Below are 8,289 nucleotides of genomic sequence, written 5' to 3' on the forward strand. Positions count from 1 at the left end.
ACTTTAAATTATTGTCGTTAAACTCTTACTGTGCCTGATCCATGAGTTACGCTTTATTGTAAGTGAACAACATGTTACCTACTACCAAGGAACTGCTACTGTCTGTGGTGTCAGGCATCGGCTACCTGTCTCAGAATGCATCCCCTGAAGGTCATGGGTTCAAATGTCCAGAGAAAGTGAGAGATGACACCGTGCCCTACCAGGCACAGATCCAGAACCCTGTCCATTGCTACAGATGCTCAGTGATAGGTTCACCACGACCAAGCCTGGCCACACAGCTTAATCTACCCTGGACAAGCTCTGGTCTGTTTGCTGTCACTCAGTCTGAGGCAGTGCAAGCAGAGAGGGCTTTGGGACTAAGATTGCCATTGCCCGATCACATTTTGGGGTGGTAGGTTTTCTCCATCCTCTGCCTCCAGAATATTTGAGGGCAATAGGTACATTCACCAACGCCACGTGACTTGGTGAGGAAAGACTGCTAAGCTTCAAGCGGAAGTCTTTAGGACTGGACACTAAAATTGTCCTTTTTGGTTTTGTCCCAGATGGAAAGCTCTATGATGCTTATGTCGTATATCCGAGGGACTACACAGGCGGTTCCGAGGGACCCAGCTCTATGGAGTACTTTGTCCACGAGATGCTGCCCAGTGTTCTTGAAAATAAATGTGGATACAGCTTATGCATTTACGGGAGAGATCTGCTCCCTGGAGAAGGTAAAGCTCCCCACACAGTCAGAGGCAGAAGCCCCCACCCCAGCCCCAGTGAAAGCCTGAGGCTAAATGGATCTTAGTCCTGCAATAGAAAAGGAATTATGTTGACAAATGAGACCTCACATCGGAGCTTTAAAATGGCCCTGTGAGAAGTGCTTCTCCTCTGTCATTGATCCTCTCAGGAATGTGGGCCACTGGACAAGTTTAGAGCAGTGTGAGAGCCAGGCACCCTCAATCTTGCAGAACAGGGCACGGCCCCGTTTTGTTTCCTCTGTCTCCCCAAGGATGTCTGTGACCCGTCACTGTCTTCAGGAGATTTGAAAGAGGACCGAACATGTGAAGAATTGGGTTATAATAGTCACGGGCACTAGCTAAAAAAGTAATGCACTCGGAGTGCCTTCATTCTCCTTGTATGGAGGAAATCTTTACCAACGTATTCTCAGCAGAATAAGAAGAGCTGTGGCTGCTGTTTCTTAATACTTTGAGCCGATGTCAGGTACTTTTGACATTTTGGCCTAATGCCAGCAATTTCAATAGTTATTTTTGTCTTCCCTTCCTATATTTGTGTCAAGGAACTTTTAACTCTCCCTTTGAACCCTTCTTTAATTCTTCAAAGATCGGGAAACATTTGGGATGTGAAAGGGACCCAGAGAGTGTGAACAGATCACTCAACATTGTGTTTAGCATTGCAAGCCGATGTTAAATCCCTGTTGTAGGAAAGACACACGCATAGTTGAGTTTGGTTCCTTCTGGAAGATCTGGTAGTGCTAACCGCCTGGTAAAGGCTCTGGAGACCTGAACATGTACGGTTCAAGAGGACGCAGTCCTGTTCTTCTCAGGGGCTTCCTGGCTTCCCCATGTGCCCAGTGACCACCTGCATGGAGAGGGTAGTAGGTGACAGCCTCTAGTGCCATTCCCACATCACAAGTGTGCTCAGGCACCTTGGGGTCCCCAGTGGTCTAGGAGCCCACAGTGTGCATCACTGCTGGCCACAAGCTCTTCCTCCCTTTACTCTCAGCCCGTGGAGCTAACTTCAAGTTACTCTGCTCCCCAGCCCGCTCGGCTACTTGGACATTCCCTGCCCACAGATCTGTGCCGACCTCCCTGCACAGCACCACACTAGCTTGGGTTGGTCTCATGTCGCTTGCCTCGGTGCTGGTCCTCGGACCCCACCACACCTTCACCCAGGTAGAGCAAAACTCAGAAGCACACTCCCAACCTCCACTGTCCCCTAGGGAAAGGGCCAGGCTGGCCCTGCATCCTGTCTGTTCCCACAGTGCCTGTCTTCTGCACGGCCTCCATCCAGAGTGGGGTCCTGGCCAGCGGTCTCCACCCCACACAGCCTCACCCTCATCTTCTCATCTCAGACTGTGAGCACTTGCAGCCTGCAGCAGTGGCTATGTGAGAAGCTTTCTAGCTGCTTGGTCCTGGCTGGCCTTCTTTAATACACTTCCGCCTGCCTCAGTGAGACGGGGTGACAGGCACGGCTTCGTAGGTCCATCCAGACCTGGCAGAATCACCAGGGTATTGATGCTCTGTTACTCGGCCTGAGAGCTGAGCTCCCTCCAGCTTTCTCTAGTCTGGGTCAAACCAGCTCCTATAATAGAGATTGTTGGGGCTGAAGTGGACCCAGGACCTCCCTGGAACCTATGATCTGTTCAAGAAAGGGGTGGCCATGCTTCCTGAGTTTGGAATCTCTGATCTGAGAGTTCAGATGTGGACCTTCTTTGCAGCACAAAAGCAGACATCCACACTAAGATGCAGTAATCTAAGGACATTCCTGGGAGCCCACATTCAAAGCCACCAGGAAGTTTCAGGGTAGCTGGTCCACATCCCCATCTAGCTGGAAGACTGTCTCAGGACTGATCTACCTAGGAGCAGAGAGGTCCTGGGGCTGACATTTGTGTGTGGGAAATGGGTGAGAAGAGAGAAACACGCTCTCTACCCAGGTTCACTTCCACTCCCTGAACAAGAGGTGATGGGTATTGCACACCCGTTTATAACAAGAGGATTTTTTAAATGTTGAGAACACTTATGACCCAAGCATTAGGTGTAACAAGCAGGGATATAAAATCTCAGTCTCTTTCTCCTGTGAGCAGATGTGGCCACTGCGGTGGAGTCCAGCATCCGAAAGAGCAGGCGGCACCTATTTGTCCTGACGCCGCACACATCACACAGCAAGGAGTTCGCCTACAAGCAGGAGGTGGCCCTGCACTGTGCCCTCATCCAGGGCGACTCCAAGGTGATTCTGATTGAGATGGAGGCAGAGGCTGAACCCAGAGGACTGCAGGCTGCAGGGCTTCAAGACGCCCTCAGCCACCTCATGCGGGCACAGGGCACCATCAAGTGGAGGGAAGACCTCGTGGCCAACAAGCAGTCCCTGAACTCCAAGTTCTGGAAGCATGTGAGGTACCAAATGCCAACGCCAAGCAGACCCCCGCAAAGAGGCTCCCGGTGAGGCCTCCCGGTGCAGGAACAGCAGTGATGCTCCTTCGGTTGCAGGTGGAGCCCAGGATCCAGCACACACTAGCTCCACGCCGTTACCGATGAGCTACGTCCCCATTTACCTGCTGCAGCACTTCTGAGTGCTCAGTGGTGAGGGCTACATTGTTTCAAGAAATGATCTCAATTTAAAAAATGCGTCTTTTTTTAAGTAAAAAATTAAAAATCATTTATATAGATAGAATTACACCATAGTGTGTGGCACAGCTTAAATATAAAGCCCCTACCCAAGGCTCATACCTGGAGGGTGCTAATATCATTGAGGAGTTTGTAGCCTGATGGGTGTTAGGAGCCGGGGCCTAATCGGAAGCGCCAGGTCAGCAGGGCAGGCCTTTGAAGGGCGTATCTTGGCCTGGCTCGGTGATGCAGAACCGTTTAGAGCCTTCGGTAGTAAGAAGCAGCCCGCAGTGGCACACGTTCTGTAGGCTCACCTCCACTGGCCTAGCTCCCTTCCTGATGCTGACTCTTCCTTTCTCTTTGCTGTCCTCTGCCATGAGGTGACGTTTCCTCCCACCCTGCCCTTCCACTGTGAGCATTCTGCTTCACCACAGGCGTCATGCAAACGGAGCCCACTGACCATTGGCTGCAACTTCTGAAACCCCGAGCCGAAATAAGCCTTTCCTCTTTTAAATTTTGTAGGTCACATATTTTGTACCAGCAACAGAGAGTGAATTTTATGTTTTCTACCTAAAATCATAATAAAAATTATTGGCATGTCATTGAATTTTTTAAATTTTAAAAATATTCACAATGTTCCATTTTATGGCTGTGCTACATTGGATGGAACTGAAAAAGCCTTAAGTATAAATAATTATGTCATTATAAATAATTCTACCCTACTGTTATATCGTACACCTCTCAATGAAAATGTTGATTAAAAAGTTTGAGACTATTTCATGTGTTACAGTATTTGTGCAATTTATTAAAATGCTTTTGACAAAATATGTGGGCAGGATGAAGGTAATTTGTAGCCAGGCATCCTCTGGCCACTGCCTGCAGGGCAGCACACAATTCAGGGCCACAGGGGTATCATAGGAGTATCACTGGGTATCACTGGCTGAGTGTCCACTTGAACCTTCATTCCTGGGGACAGGGGTCCTTGATCCCTCACTTTGGTCACAGCATCCCAATAGCCTGAAAGGGATGTAGGCTACACATCAAAGTTTGCAAGCAGGTAATAAGATCCTACTTAGTTGAACCACTGCATCAGTTAAATGAGTTCATATTTTACTGATATAGAAAGCTGAGTGACAGAGAGACGGTGACCTGGAATTCATTGATCTTCAGTGCCTGTTTCAGAATCCTGACTGAAATCACACCTCCAGAGGGCTGTCTGATGTATCCACAGCTTTTCTGCTTTCTGGGACCCTCTATTCCTAATCCACAGCCTCAGCTCGGGTTGCCAGATGAAAGAAACATCAGCTGAAGTTGAATTCAAAGCACAGAATTTCATATGAAGTGGGCATCAGATTCACATTTAGACACCCTGCATCATGATTTGCAAAATGTGACTTCAGTGGCAGACTTTTGTGCTTTTATGTGTCACTAACAGACACTGAAGAGGCAAGTAATGGGGAATGGAAAGGACAGAGCATATTTGGCTGGTTTTCATCATATAATTTGGAATCAATCTATGAATTTCTTTTTGATTCACCACCCATGTGGCTGATATGGCTTGTATCTAAACGTCTCCCCAAAGCCTCATGTGGGCATAGGGTGGGGTTTCTCAGAGGTGGATCTATCGTGTGTGATGCAGGCACCAAAGCTGTGTGATTACTAAATCAGCCCACTGATTGGCTTGACCTAGTTCTGGGTGGGATTAAGGATGCCCACCCTGGTTGTGAGTGAGTAAGCCTGGATAAAACACAAGGACAGAAGAAGGTTGTTGCTTGTCACTTACTGCCTTGCTGCCTTCTGCCCACCATGAACTCTTTCTCCTCTGCGATGCCCTCTGCCATGCCACCTGCCCTGGAGCCAGCCAGCTATGGACTGAAACCTCTACTAACTGTGAGCCAAATAAACCTTTCCTCTCTACCTTCGGGTGTTGGGTATTTTGTCTCAGCAACAAGAAACACAATGAAGACAGTGGTCACGAATCCCTTAATGTCTTCAAAGCTTGGTTCCCTTAGGTAAAATGACTGTAATAATACTAAACACTTTGGATTTCTATGCTAATGCAAGTATAGAATTATTCAAATCACAGGAAAAATACCAGTAAGCAGCAACAGTTGTAGTTACTTTAGAAACCTCTCTGTGTCTATTATAATGTTGGTTATAGTCTGTGACTTCTTTCTGTGAAGACCTCCAAAAGCTAACTTCTCTCTGTTCTCATTACTGGGAGCAGTTATGCATTTACCTGACCCTCTTGCCTCACTAAAGTGATGGGTGTGGTTTTGATTTATGGACTAGGGAATTTTGAAACTGATTTTAGTTCCCTGTTTACATTAGCTGCTTGAAAGCATAAAGCTGAGTCTGGCATCTTTCTACAGCAGCTACAAAGGACGTGATTACATGGCATATGTGATGGTCTCGTCTGTGGTTTCATAATACTGAGTTCCTTGCTCCGGAGCAGGCACAGACGAGTTTCCACTCTCCTGAGCCCTTTGTGACTGGAAGGTGGGAGGACTGAGAAGGTGACCCCTGATCAGCTGCAAGGCTTGCTCATGATTCCAAGCTGCAGGTCATTGTGAGGTTAGAGAACTGCCAGACACCTGAATTCTCATGCCAGCGCCTCAAACTTCACTGTCTCCCTGTCTCCACTGTATGGGGCAGTAATAGGTCCACACAGGACAGATCCACACGAAACCTGCTAGAGGTAAAACATAGAACTATGGTGAAAATGCTCGCAAATTATAAGACCACGAAGAATTACTTCAGTCACGTTTTCATAAAATCATACATATATCCTCAGCATTCAGTTCCAATGAATCATGGTCTTCTAACACACCTGTGTAGTAGTTAGAACACAAGCCAGACATCATCGCTCTAGAAAATTCCTCGGAGACATCTCAGTGGGCTCCTGTCCTCCTCCACGGGCAAACAAGGTTCTGATTTTCATCTGTGAGGCCCAGTCCTGTCAGTTTTCTGTGTGAATACACTTGGGTGGTATTGTATCTGGTTACTTGGCTACAATGTTCCATTTTAAATCCTCACTCTATTTTTTGTGAGTCACTGGTTTCTCTGTACTGTGTTATGTGGCTAAGTATTTGTTTAATCTTTTCTTTCTTCTTAGACATACGGATTATTATGGCTATGAATGTGGCTCTGATAAACATTCCTGAGAATATCTGTTTTTGTTTATTGTCCAACACCGATGGGTAGGTTAAAGTTTTTGGAGAACTGGAAAATGTTTCTGCTAACTAGTCTATCATCTTACATTCCCTAGTTACTGATGAGCGATTTGTCACTCTGGTGAGTCATCTACGACTGGTATTATCACATTCTTTTATACTTCAGTCATTTTCGTGGTTGTTAAGTGAATCTCACTGTGGTCTTGATTTGCAGTTCTCTGGCCATTAATGATGTTGAGTGTTTGATTTAAGTGGCTGTAAGCAAATATTTTTTGGTGGAGATAAAATCTTTTGCCACGTTTAAACTGTGTTGTTTCTTTCTATATTGCTGATGTGCAGACATTTTTCATATACTATGGGTATAAGTTATTTGCCAGAGATGTCAGAGTTTTTCAAGTTTACTTTTCAAGTTTTGAAAGTGATGACTGCACTGATGAACAGCTTTAATTTCAGTGACATTCAGCAGATCAATTTGTCATGCATAGGGCTCCTTACATTTTAGGGATTCTCTTTCATTTTCCCCAAGGACATGGAAATAGTGTCCTGTGTATTTTTATGACATAGCTGTGGTTCTAGCTTTCAAGTAATTTTGTGATTTGTAGAGAATGAATAGAATGAGATAAGGGTCAGAATTCAGTCTCTCTTTTCCATAGAGATACCTAGGTATTCTGGCAACATTCATGAAAGTCACTATTTCTCTTCCCCATGAATTGACATAGACTACTAATAAAATACTAGTTGAATATTCCTGTGAATCTGTTAATCTATTTGCTATTTCCAGTTTGTATAGTCCCAAAAATATCACACTTCTATGATTAATCTTGCTTTGTTGCAAACCTTCCAGACAGGGTACGTTCACTGATAAAAGGTCAGGGCTTTGTTCTTTTTCACAACTGTCCTGATAATTCTTGATCATTTGAATCTCCATATATGTATTTTAAAAACCGCTTCTGAATGTCTTTGAAAATTACTTCTTGGATTTGAATTGCATTAATTATACAGGCTCCACAATCCAGGCAGCCTAAAATGTAGCCGATACTCGTATCAATAACAGTGAAACTTGCAATCCTTGAACATGGTATACACCTCTATAGATAACTTTCCTTTCTACTTTTTCTATTTTCCTAGTTATATTTCTTCCAGAGGACTTGCGCTTTGATGGTTAATTTTTAAAATGCCATTTCAGATAACATTCTTAATAAGTTTTATGTTTTGAATTTCCATCACCAGTATCAATCTGATGTTCTGTTACTCTGATCAACTCAGCAAACTCCATGGATTTTCTTTCTTTGCTGCTTTTGTAGACTTCAAAGGGCAATGGACATATAAACACGTCTTTTGTAGAAACCAGCCCTTTCATTTCTTCCTCTTGATGTTTTATCATTTCTAGTTTCATTTCTTTACGTAACGCATTTCTTCTAGGTGAGAGTCGACATGCGGATCTCAGGACAGAGCGAAATGACTCACCGTTGATAAGGAATTGGCTCTAGATTCCTAACGGATGGTCTTTATCAGACTGAGAAACAGTCTTTTCTCCTTCCCATTTTCTTGGTGTTATTAAAGCAGAAAAGATGCTGAGTTTTGCTAGATGACTACTTTTTGTGTTTACGAAGATAACTGTGTGCTTTCCATTTTATGTGCTGAACTAATTTGGGCTAAAAAGTGTGAAAATCTTGTCTCTAAACCCGCCCCATCAGCCATGGACGCTGCTATGTTTTAAGAGTTATTTCAATAACTCTACGCTCTTTTTTATTATGCAGCGATTCATGGTGACTGGGTAAACGAAGGAA

At 44.9% G+C, this 8,289-nt stretch overlaps 1 pseudogene; it reads left to right on the top strand.

Annotated features, from left to right (window-relative positions):
* LOC100725307 (interleukin-1 receptor-like 1) overlaps positions 1–4,102 on the top strand; it is a 72,617-nt pseudogene extending 68,515 nt beyond the window's left edge.
* Positions 4,103–8,289: the final 4,187 nt, after the last annotated feature.

This window comes from Cavia porcellus, unplaced genomic scaffold, assembly GCF_034190915.1.
Source record: "Cavia porcellus strain 051 isolate PalLab524CR breed Dunkin Hartley unplaced genomic scaffold, mCavPor4.1 scaffold_18, whole genome shotgun sequence".
Lineage (NCBI taxonomy): Eukaryota > Metazoa > Chordata > Mammalia > Rodentia > Caviidae > Cavia > Cavia porcellus.